Source organism: Lepidochelys olivacea (assembly GCF_965140295.1).
Source record: "Lepidochelys olivacea isolate rLepOli2 genome assembly, chromosome: 1".
Taxonomy (NCBI): Eukaryota; Metazoa; Chordata; order Testudines; family Cheloniidae; genus Lepidochelys; species Lepidochelys olivacea.
Genome location: NC_140411.1, coordinates 293,387,586 through 293,400,322, shown reverse-complemented (window position 1 = coordinate 293,400,322; position 12,737 = coordinate 293,387,586). Strand labels below are relative to the sequence as shown.

Here is a 12,737-nt window from a genome sequence, read left to right as displayed (position 1 = left end):
GTACCCTTTTTTCACAGCTGTAGCACATTGCTGACTCATTCAATTTGTGATCCACTATAACCCACAGATTCTTTTCAGCAGTACTACTGCTTATCTAGTTATTCCCTATTTGGTATTTGTGCACTTGATTTTTCATTCCTAAATGATGTACTTTGCCCTTGTATTTATTAAATTAAATCTTGTTGAATTCAGAACAATTCTCCAATTTGTCAAGGTCGTTTTGAATTCTAATTCTGTCCTCCAATATGTTTGCAACACCATCAAACCCCACTACATTCACTCTCACAATGATAGGGCATAACACTGATAACTACTTTTTGAGTATGGTCTTTCAATTAGTTGTGCACCCACCTTATAATAATTTCATCTTGATCACATTTCCCTAGTTTGCTCATAAGAATGTCATGTGGGACTGTGTCAAAAGCCTTACTAAAAATCAAGAAACCACATCTATTTGCTTCCTCACTATCCACCAGACCAGTAACCCTGTCAAAGAAGGAATTTAGGTTGGTTTGGCATGATCTAGTCTTGACAAATCCATGCTGGCTATTCCTTATAACCCTATTACCCTCTAGGTGCTTACACATTGGTTGTTTAATAATTTGTTCCAGTATCTTTCCAGTTCTCTGGGACCTGACCCATCCTCCAAGAGTTCTGAAAGATAATTGCTGATGGTTCCAAGGGTGCTTCAGCTAAGTCCTTAAGGGATAGCTCAGTGGTGGGGAGGGATAGCTCAGTGGTTTGAGCACTGGCCTGCTAAACCCAGGGTTGTGAGTTCAATCCCTGAGGGGGCCATTTAGGGATCTGGGGCAAAAATTGGGGATTGGTCCTGCTTTGAGCAGGGGGTTGGACTAGATGACCTCCTGAGGTCCCTTCCAACCCTGATATTCTAAGTACCCTAGGGTGAATTTCAGTAGGCCCTGCTGATTGAAAATTTCTAACTTACCTAAATATTCTTTAACCCAGTGGTTCCCAAACTTGTTCCACCGCTTGTGCAGGGAAAGCCCCTGGTGGGCAGGGTCGGTTTGTTTACCTGCCGTGTCTGCAGGTTTGGCCGATCGCGGCTCCCAGTGGTCCTGTTCGCTTCTCCAGGCCAATGGGCGTTGCTCGAAGTGGCGGTCAGTATGTCCCTCAGCCCACCCTGCTTCCAGCAGCTCCCATTGGCCTGGAGCAGTGAACCGTGGCCACTGGGAGCCATGATTGGCCGAATCTGTGGATGCGGCAGGGAAACAAACTTGCCTGGCCCGCCAGGGGCTTTCCCTGCACAAGCGATGGAACAAGTTTGGGAACACTGCTTTAACCTATTCTTACCCTATTTTGACTTGCACTCTTTCCTCCTTGTTGTTAACTGTGTTGAGTATCTGGTCACCATTACCCTATTTAGTGAAGACTGAAGCAAATAGGCATTAAACACCTTGACTTTCTTGACATCCATCACTTATTAGCTCTCCTTCCCCACTAAGTAGAGGAACTACACTTTCCTTCATCTTTCTCTTGCTCCTAATGTATTTAAAGAACCTCTTCTTATTGCCTTTTATGTCTCTTGCTAGGTGTAACTCATTTTGTGCCTTAGCCTTTCTGATTTTGTTCCTACATGCTTGTATTAGTCTTTTGCACTCCTTCTCAGCAATTTGTCCATGTTTCCACTTTTTGTAGGATTCCTAATGGAGCCATATTGGCCTCTTACTATTCTTCCTACCTGTCCTTCACATCGGAAGACTTGCAGTTGGGCCTTTTCCTTGAGAAACTGTCAGCTCTCCTGTACTCCTTTTTCCCTTAGATTTTCTTCCCATGCGACCTTACCTACAGTTTTCTGAGTTTTAGTCTGCTTTTTTGAAGTCCATTTTCCTTGTTCTGCTGTTCTCACTTCTTACTTTGCTTAGAATCATTAAATCTATCATTTCATGATCAGTTTCACCCAAAATGCCACTTCTAGGGGTGCAGAGTAGCTCTGGAAGGCTGTTAGGCCCAGATCCTGTCAGGTATTTAGGTGCCTAAGCCCTATTGATTTCACTGGGTTGTAGTGATCTCTACTATCTTTCTGGGGCAAGAGTCCTACTTCAAACACTTCCATTTAAAAATTACAGAGTTCATCTCAGAGAACCTGGAGAACCAGAATTTAGGGCCCTAAGGGCCACAAGTGATCTTCAGTTCACTGACTATAAACCCCTGACTTAGTGACATAAGTTCATTATGTCATTTTTGTAGGGTTGAATTTTTTTTCATTTCAAACACACTAAGCAGAGTGTTAAACAAATATTAAACCTGAATGATTTACTATTCAATATAGTAAATTAAAACTATTCACTGAATTAAGGAACAACACTGAAACTAACCTGACTAAATTCAAAGAGTGAGATGTCATTGTCAGCAGGCTCCTGTAAACTGAATCATTCCTTTCTAGGAGTAAAACACTGTACTTGGCCTCTGAGAAGAAGAAAAATGCACTGAAATGTCTTTTGCAGTTTGTGGACCAGATAACAAGAACTGATATTTTTAAAGCTTAATGTTATCTAGGATAGGTTCAACTTGACTCTACAAGCCATTGTTTTTTCCCCAAGAACATAAAGTCAATTCATTCACTTTCGCTCTCACTCAGACAGAATCAATGCAAAACAGCAGCTGAGTGGAAATCAGTCCTGTTTTCAGTCCTTTTTATCATGACCCACAATGCTAATATGCAATTGAAATCTTCATCGCACTTGGGGTTCCTTCATGATTCTGAGTATCTTCCCTCACTCATGTATATGTTTGTGTTGGCCAATTTAACTCTGAATTCATGAGTAGAAAAGTAATGGAGGGGCATAGAAAAGAACCATAGCAATTACAACAATCTGGTATCACGTACAAATGATTACCATGCAACCTTCGCTCAACCAAATCCTGCTACAAATCACCCTACTTATGAGTACCTCCAAATTTCAGAGTAAATTTTGCACAAAACAAAGCAATATTTGGATCAGTGTGGACAAGAGAAAACCAATGTAGTAATTGTTGCCTGAAACATTCCCTCTGCAAGTGCATCTCCCACCATCCTACCACCCTCACCCCCTTCCCCTAGTATCTGTATGGCAGATGTCCTTCCACTGGGACTATGTCTGGAATGGAGGGCTAGCAATCTAAAGGACAAAACCACCCAGACACCATGGGCATGTATTTGGGCCAGCTAGTTCACGTGCAGCTGCCCAAATTACCAGGGCTACATTACTATTTTTAGTGCACTAGTTTGATGAAAACTAATCCAAGTATGTCTACTTGAACTGGGTATCGCACTCCAAGTTTAGATACAGGCTGGGACTCCATTGGGTCAGGACTCCAAAATTTTGGGAGTAGATGTGCATTAAAGAACACAAGATTTAGCTAAACAAACCTACTCCTAAAACTGTCCATAATCTACAGCAGCATTCTGTTTAGGCTGCACATATTTCCAGTGGATACCTGGCTGGAATTTTTTTTAGTTTAAAGACAGTCCAGTGACAGCCTAACTCCAACTAAAGCATGGCTGCCGAGAAGGATGGGTAACCATGCATATGGTCTCTCTTGCCTCTCTGGAGCTATATATCCCATCACACAGGCCTCCTGGACCTGCAGAGTTGAAAGGCCATGTCCCTTGATAACTCCACAACGTCCCAAATATTGAAGAGACACTGCTTTGCAGGAAATTCCGCAACCGGGACTTTGTGAAGTTTTCCAGAATCTCTTGTCTATCCTGTGAATTTCTCTGTAGGAAGGAGAGATCTAGGCTTGGGTAATTACATTGTACTTTCAGCTTAATTACCCTGCCTTGTTACTGTTTCACACATAATTAAGTAGTCAGCCATTACCCTATAAGTAAACAATACCTACATGATATTTCTGCAAGGTGGAATAAAGTATTGTCTTATGTACACTCGATTAGCTGGAGTGAAATTCCTAAGTGGATGCCCAACGTGAATCTGTGACATGCTGTCAGATGTTACTGGTAAGGATGAATGTTTGCTCTTCAGCACAATGAGTCACTTCAAATATTTGCACCACACTATAAGCACTGAAGCAAGATTCTGGGCCTGATTCTCCACTACCTTGCAACTTGTGTCATCAATTACCCCTGTGTCAAGTGGATAAAAAACTAGAAAATCAGAGTGGCAGCATTTTACACCCACTCGTCACAAGTGCGAATGACTGCACATGATGCAAGGCAGTTGAGAATCAGACCCTGTGTAGTTGTGATGAGCTTTGATTAGAGTTAAGTTCATGATGAAGGAACACACATTCAGCTTACAGAGAACAGTTCTACATTTCTGATTATACAAAATAAAAGCAAACTTATTCAAAATCCATATTGATTTATCTTGGGTTGTGTGAATTCAGTAACAGGGTATTATCACAAACAGGAAAATAATCCTTTTCTCTAAGATCCATTGTCAAAAGCCTGACCCTATAGACATGGAAGTCTCATTCAACAATGAATATTAGGGATTCGTACTCTGGGTTAGTGAATTTGCCACCATTGAAAGAATTAAATTGCATTTCAGTGCAATGACAGGGTTGACAGCTTATATATTTGTTCGATCTATTTCTAAGCTTTACAATTAACTTTTCCAAGACAAGTTAAACACGGGGCTAGGGCTCGTTGTGTAACTGGTTCACTTATTCTTTCAGCAAGCAATCATTCCCTGATACAATTTTTAAAATTTTAAGGATTGCAGCCTTACATATGTTATATGTATATAAACAATTGTATAGATCTGTTTTCTAGGTTATATTTTTCCCTCTTTTTTGTTTAATGTTGCTATGTGGTAAAATGTTTCCTTCAATGAAAATCCAAAAAAGTACATTTAAAAAGCCATGCTGTCCAACTTTGGTTGCTCTTGTTTATACCAAATGAAGCTTACTATGTCCTCTTTCTAATATGTATAGTGGTGTTCATTTAATTTATATTTATGCTTTGAATTTACTATAGTTAAAAGTTTTTTGCAGTGTGGTAGCTCAGTTGGTTCCATGATACTAGAGATACAAGGTGGGTGAAGTAATATGTTTGATTGGACCAACTTCTATTGGTGAAAGAGAAGCTTTCACAGCTCTGTGTATGGCTGTATGATCTTAAAGGGTGGAAAAACAGCCATACTTCATGTTGTTTCCTGGAAAGCCCAGAACAGATAATATAGCATATGTTGCGGGATTACGCCTTACAAGCATTGGCCCTCATTAGTCTCTAACATGACTCATTAGCACATCAAACCCTAGGAGTAGATTGGTCAGAGAAATGCTTCCCCTTCAAGAACATGACATCACTATATTACACCATCATGGTCAAGATAATCCCTGTTCTGAAGCCTATCACATAACTTGAACAAATCCAGTACTGCTGCCCCATCCTCATCTCACAAGTGGCCACCTGAGTCATGTCACATGAGACTATGTTTCCTAGTTTCCTTGTGGTATCACTACAGATAAAAACTGAGGATGTTGAGAGGGAAAGGGAAATTCTGAGGTGGTCCTGAGCTACCATAAAAACTCTTACATCATCCCTTTCCTTGCCCCAGAACAGGAGTCATGTGGAAGAAAGAGGATCTGGATTCTATATGTCAAAGATCCAAAGCTTTTGGAATGGCCGGGGGGGTCTTTTACACCAGGATCAGAATGTCTCAGCTAGTCAGCCCAAGACTGAGTGTAGCTTAAAACCACCTTTGCTTCCCATCTCCGAGCTGCCCCAAGGAGAGACAGTTATCATCTGGATCATAAAGTCTATTCTGGCCACCACCACCAATCCAACAAATGCACTCTGTTGTGTGGCTGAATTAGCCTACTTCACCAACACTGCAAGCTCACTGCAGAGGTCGCTACACCATCAGAGTATACAGAAATAAGGATAAAGGAGCTGGAATTCACTTAGAGCTTGGTGTCCAGGACCAAGACCCTGGCCCCACAAGTGACAGCAAACCAATAAGTGAGTCCATCCACAGAATCAGAAACCAGTCATTAAAAATTTATGGAGACACTAGTGATACAACCAGTGCTACTATGTGTCAGGCACTCATCGAGGCCAAGATATCAGCCACACCACTACATGTGGGCTATGTGCTGGAATATACGAACTTAAGTGAGGCCCTTTAACCATTTTATTTTCTGCCCAAGAGCTATTTAAATGGTAATGAATATAAGAAGTTGGAACCTCTTGGGCCACTTGGATGGCAAAAATGAGTTTCCTGGGATCGGGAATCAGCTGCGGCTTGTGCAGGGGTCAGAGATTGTTCTTGTTCGCTATGTCTTCAGTTAAGTTTGAATCCTATCTAACTGATAATGTCTGACATGATGCACACCGTTCAAGAGTAGATCCTATAGGTGTGGCCTCCACTGGTACAAGTTTGTAAGTAGATGAGTCACATTTGACACTTGTAGCCATATCAATCTTTAACCCCCCTATGGTGGGCTTGAAGACAAGCTCTGGCTAAATATGGGAGAATGCAAAGAACTGGGATTTGTATGTACTGTTGGGGTAAGGTCCAGGATTTTTTCTTATGTTTCTTTAGTGCATGTAGCACACTCTGCTGTAAAACAAATGATTAACAATAATGGAAAATGCAGTAAACAGTCTCATTGAAAAGGTACTTGACGAGCTGAAGTGGCAAGACATGCCTGTGAATGCTGGGAATCCACTGTTTCAACCCATTCCTCATAGCATTAATTGACTGGTATTTCTTTCCATTTAATGAAGTATACCCCAGAAGAGTCCTCCTGTACATTTGTAAAAACAGATCACATGTTTATGCTTATTTAGCTTTGTTTCAGTCTCACCCCAGTGATTTCTGACTGATCAGCTCCAAGGATCGTGTGGAGAGTAACAAGAAACCAAAACAGAGATTGTAACTCTGAATGTACCTCCAGTGCACCTTGCCCAGTCTTATATTATGATATAAAAATAATTCATAATAGAATTAAATAACCTTGTTTAGTTTTACTGACGGTTAATTAGTGCCAACTTAATGCTAATCTTCTCCCGTACGTTTAGGTAAAAACTTGTATTCATTAGACATTTTGTATTTCTCCATGAATAGTGACACAAAGACTCTGTAATACAGCCTCTTGAACATATATGCTTGAATCAAACCGATCAAGAGCAGGGCTGGGTGAATATAGCAAAGGAAGGATTCATGGGCATTTTTTTGTGAATGAAACCTACCAACTCACTTCAATAGTATTCGCAGCCACTTTCATTTGCTTACGCACAAAGGTTCAAGTAAGGGAGGTTTTTCCTGCAAGTATGTTCAGGGAAAGCAGAAGCTACATAATGAATCCTAGAGAGAGTAGATATTCACCAAAGTATTTCCATTGGAAGCTCTTTGAGCTTAACTTTAAGCAAGTAAATAGCTCCACTGAAGTCAGTGGGACCGCTCACATTCTGGACATCAAGCATATGCTTAAATGCTCTGCTGGAACAGGTCCAGGCACCTCAGCACTTTGAAAGATTGAGCCCTTAATGAGTTAGGTTGCCCAATCAGGAAACCAGCAATACAATGTAAATTTACCAGTCACCCAGCAGGAATCTTCACATCAACCAGTCTGAACAACCTATAGAATAAAAATTGTTCAACTCAAAAGATCTGAACAAATGTAAGTAATGAAAACATTCAGGAAAACTATAAATTATCATAAATTAGTTGCCAAATTATTCAATGAATTGTTCATCCAGCTTTAATCAAAGGCTAATCTGTTTTACCTCCAAAGACTAGGTCAGTGGAACAAAGCAAATTAACCTACAAGTTGTTATAATCATTAGTTCCCCTTATTAGCCCACATAACAATGCAATTTATGACTATTTTGTCTTTATATTAATGAATTTTCTCTAGGTCTAGTCTAAAACATGAAAATGTTCAGAGTAAAATACTTTCAGCTCTGTGTATCCTAAAGCAGAAAGGGTTTTTCTCTTGCAGTTAGTGTGAATAGTAATATGCTGTCTTATTAAGGCTGAATTTACTGCAATATATGCTTTTTCTTTTATCCTCTTTGCCCTATCAGTTATTCATTCAGATAATTTACATCACTTAAACAAGTATTCTCTCTGAAGATTTTTTCGTGAAGAAATTTGACATTTGTTTGTTTTTATGTCAGTTTCACTTTCAGGAAGATTTGGGGGCTGGTATTGAGACACATAAAAATTGATGCCTGTCAATCCATGTAATGCGTTTTCCAGAAATAATACTTTTTAAGCAATATAACTTGTTTAAAAATGCTTGAGAAGGCCCACTTCCCAGGAGAGCATATCACCAAAAGAATAGTAGAATCATTTTTTACTTTTTGACTACATTCATTAATTCTTCTGAAACCCAAATGCAGATCTAAATAGTAATAGTAGTCAGGTGATATCAACTAGATGGAGAATGACAGGTTTCAGAGTAACAGCTGTGTTAGTCTGTATTCGCAAAAAGAAAAGGAGTACTTGTGGCACCTTAGAGACTAACCAATTTATTTGAGCATAAGCTTTCGTGAGCTACAGCTCACTTCATCGGATACAGTATGCATCCGATGAAGTGTACAGCTCACTTCATCAGATACAGTATGCATCCGATGAAGTGAGCTGTAGCTCACGAAAGCTTATGCTCAAATAAATTGGTTAGTCTCTAAGGTGCCACAAGTACTCCTTTTCTTTTTAGATGGAGAATGGTGTTGTTAGTACCTAAGTACAAAACACTTCATTCAGAATTGAAAGTTCTACATTAGACTTCTAACTAGGGCTAAAACGTGTCCTGTCTTACACAAGTGAATAAAGTGGGCAAGGGGGTGCATGGAGCTTCCTCTCCCCTGTACAGCTGTCAGGAGCAGAAGGCCCCAGAGGACTCCAATGCTGATAGTGGCATGAGAAATTCTATAGTGAGTAGGCAGGAGTGGGGCAATGGCTCCAACCAGCTTCTACAATAGCCATTGGTGGGGACAGAGGAAGGCAGTACTGCACCTCATTAAAAGGTGTAGCAATTGCTGTGTGTGCTATGCACAGATACACTCTCCTGAAGACATTTTGCCTAAAGTGCAATGCCTCCAGGAGCAGCCCTGGTGCACAGCCTTTCACCACAAGCAGTGACTTAGATACAACTGAGCCCTCGGTATTATTGATTCTTGCTCCTTTTCCTTTTGTTCCTTTGGGATAGTGAATATTATGGGTGAGTTTTTGGTTTATTAAAACCTTGAAAGCTAAGGGTTAGCCGATTCAGATGAATGCACTGATTGTTGGAGCCTTGGGCACATGGAACCCCAGTAACGAGCGAGTGCTGCGATAATGTGGAATCGGTCAACACTACACTCAGCTGATGCGGCAACTCTTGGCGTCAGATTCCACCAGGTGGTCAAGGAACATCTACATAGAACACATCACCAGACATCGGCAATACCAGGAGGGATGAGCTGGAGTGCCAATGAGAAGCGCAGTCAGAAAAGTAACTGAAATACTTTCCTCATGGATTTTTTTTAAATGGACAACCTACCTACTTCTCAATTACTGGGGGACAATCTCCACTCATTGATATACTTTGCTTTCCACAACCAAATCTCTGTACAACTTTTCCTGAGTGATGTACCCAAGTATTCGGATTCTAATATCTAAACTGTATTGTTAAATCTATTCACCTAAATTTGGGCTATTGCTGATTATGTACTCTATGTATCATATGACTTTAAAAACAAACTTTTTATCTGTGGATAATCTAAGCACTATACCCAGATGTGCAGACACTCTTTTCTCAACCTATGTATTATATAATTTTTTTAACATTAGCTTTAATAAGATTTTTAAATCTGTATCTTGGTCTTCACACACATACACACACACACCTAAGATATGTAGGACTAGAAGACATCTCGTCCAGCCCCTCATGCTGAGGCAGGCCCAAGCATACCTATACCATCTCCAACAGGTGTTTCTCTATCCTGTTCTTAAAAAACTTCCAGTGACCAGGATTCCACAATCTCCCTTGGATCCATTCTAAACCCAAGCTCCTTTTTGGCAGTAATACCGCCTAGGCAGTTATTCCCCATTTTGTAGTTGTGCATTTCATTTTTCATTCCTAAGTCCTTTGCACTTGTCTTTACTGAATTTCATCTTGTTGATTTAAGTCCAATTCTCCAGTTTGCCAAGGTCTTTTTGAATTCTAATCCTATACTCTGAAGTGCTTGAAACCTCCCTGTCAGTTTGGTGTCATCTGAAAGTTTTCTAAGCATATCCTCCACTTCATTATTCAAAGTCATTGATGAAAATATTGACTAAGTACTGGACCCAGGATAGACTGCTTTGGGATTCCACTAGATACATCCTCCCAGTGTGACAAGGAACCATTTGTAACTACTTTTTCAGTATGGTCTTTCAATTAGCTATGCCAGGGACGGGCAAACTTTTTGGCCTGAAGGCCCACACGGGGTTTCAGAAATTGTATGGAGGGCCTGTTAGGGGAGGCGCTGCCTCCCCAAACAGCCAGGCGTGGCCCGGCCCCCGCCCCCTATCTGACCCCCCCCGCTTCTCGCCCCCTGATGGCCCCCCCGGGACTCCTGCCCCATCCAAACCCCCCTTTTGCTTACGGCACCCCCCAGGACTCCTGCCTCATCCACCCCACCCCCTGCTTTCTGTCCCCTGACCCCCCCACCCCAACTGCCCCCCACCATCCCATCCAACCCCCCCTCTCCTTCCTGACTGCCCCCAAAACCCCTGCCCTCATTCAACCCCTGTTTCCCACCCTCTGACCGCCCCGACCCCTATCCACGCCCCTGACCTGCCCTGCCCTCTATCCAACCCCCCTTCCTGCCCCCTTACCGCACTGCCTGGAGCACCGGTGGTTGGCAGCATGGCTGCACCAGGACAGGCAGCCACGCCGCCCGGCTGGAGCCAGCCATGCACCACACAGCACAGAGCACCGGACTCTGCAGCTGCGCTGCCCCAGGAACTCGCAGCCCAGCCACCCAGAGCATTGTGCCAGCGGCACAGTGAGCTGAGGCTGCGGGGGAGGGGCTGGGGGCGAGCCTCCCGGTCCAGGAGCTCAGGGGCCAGGCAGAACGGTCCCGCAGGCCGGATGTGTCCCGCAGGCCATAGTTTGCCCACCTCTTGAGCTACGCACCTGCAGCATAGTAACTTCATCTAGGCCACGTTTCCCTACTTTCCTTATGAGAATGACATATAGGACTGTGTTAAAAGCTTTACTAAAAGAATCAAATCATGTCAAGATTACCAGTAGGCCAATATCCCTGTCAAAGAAGTAAATTAGAGTGCTCTGGCATTATTTGTTCTTGATATATCCATGTTGGCTATTACTTTTCACACTATGATCTTCTAGGTGCTCATAAATTGATTGTTTAATAATTTATTCCTATATCTTTCCAGAGTTTGAAGTTATACTGACAGGTCTAATTCCCTAGATCCGCCTTGTTCCACTTTTTAAAGGTAGGTAGCAGCTTTCTCCAGTCTTCTGGGGCCTCACCTGTCCTCCGGGAGTCCTCAAAGATGATTGCTAATGGCTTAGGATTGCTTTAGGGTGAATTTCATCCAGCCCTGCCAACTTGAATACAATTAATTTACATATATTGAAATAACAGGTGAAGGTATATTTATATTTGTTTGTGGTAGCTGGATTGTGGGGGTGGGTTGGCTGGTCGTTGCAGAATCTTTGTTATGTAAAACACAGTAAAGTTTTACAGACATGTACAAATCAAATATTTTCAAATCACTCACCCTCCCCAAACCAGAGATAAATTAAAACAGAGCTGCAGCTGAATGTGATGAGCACAATGTATATCATGTCTCTTTAAAATGAAGAACTGCACTCCACTATGCATAAATGCACATGTAAAAGCTGATTTTCCTTCCTCTTTCGTGACACAACCTGAAGCTAAGATTAGTATCCTGTCCAAAGGGATCCCCATTTAAGGTCAAGCATCTACCCACATCATTTATCCATGCTTCAAGATAAGGCCATCTACCAAAGAGATCAGTTATGGATATGCTTTATAGCTAATATTGGATGCAGAGTGCTCTATTTTCTTAAATACGGAGACTCTGTGCAATCCCACCCTTTATTTTTTCCCCACTCCCTACGTTTGCTCATTGCCTCACAAGTGGTGATTGGCAATTTGTAGGATTGAGCCATAAATTAAAACAAACAGTTGTACATAATCTCTTCTAGTTATTTTTGTTTTATAGTCTAATCCTGCTGAGAACATTCTGCACTGTACTTATTGGGGGTTGTCAACACCATTTAGGATCAGGCCCTAAAGCTAAGTTCTTTTAGGGCAGTGTGTGTGTGTGTGTGTGTGTGTGTGTGCATGCATACACACACACCGCATGCACACACTCATGTGCTACCCCAACAAATTACATACACAAGTACACAATCCTCTCTATGAAGTGCCAGACACATTTATATCACTAAATAAAAATAAAAGGAATATTTAATGACAAAGCAAGAAGCAATTCCATTCAGGCTTTAAACTGATGCTATTTAATCTAAAGAAAAATGAGTTTTTGTTAAGATGACAATATTTTTGTTATTTTATACTACAAAAGATGGCTTATGTCAAAATAGAGGAATAGACAAATTTATCTTCATTAATTGAAAGCTTTTATAAAACACAACCTATTATGAAATTTACAGAATGTGATTTTTTATGAAAATACAAGAAATGTAAGTACAGTACTTGAAAAAAGTATAAATGTACTATACCGGTAGCATTCATTCATAATGCATCTCAATGCACGTTTGTTCTGTTTTTTTACATGTAT

At 41.3% G+C, this 12,737-nt stretch overlaps 1 protein-coding gene across 4 annotated transcripts in view; it reads right to left on the bottom strand.

The window, feature by feature from the left end:
- Nucleotides 1-12,737, bottom strand: part of TAFA2 (TAFA chemokine like family member 2) — a 295,636-nt gene that overhangs the window by 128,966 nt on the left and 153,933 nt on the right. The window lies entirely within an intron of this gene.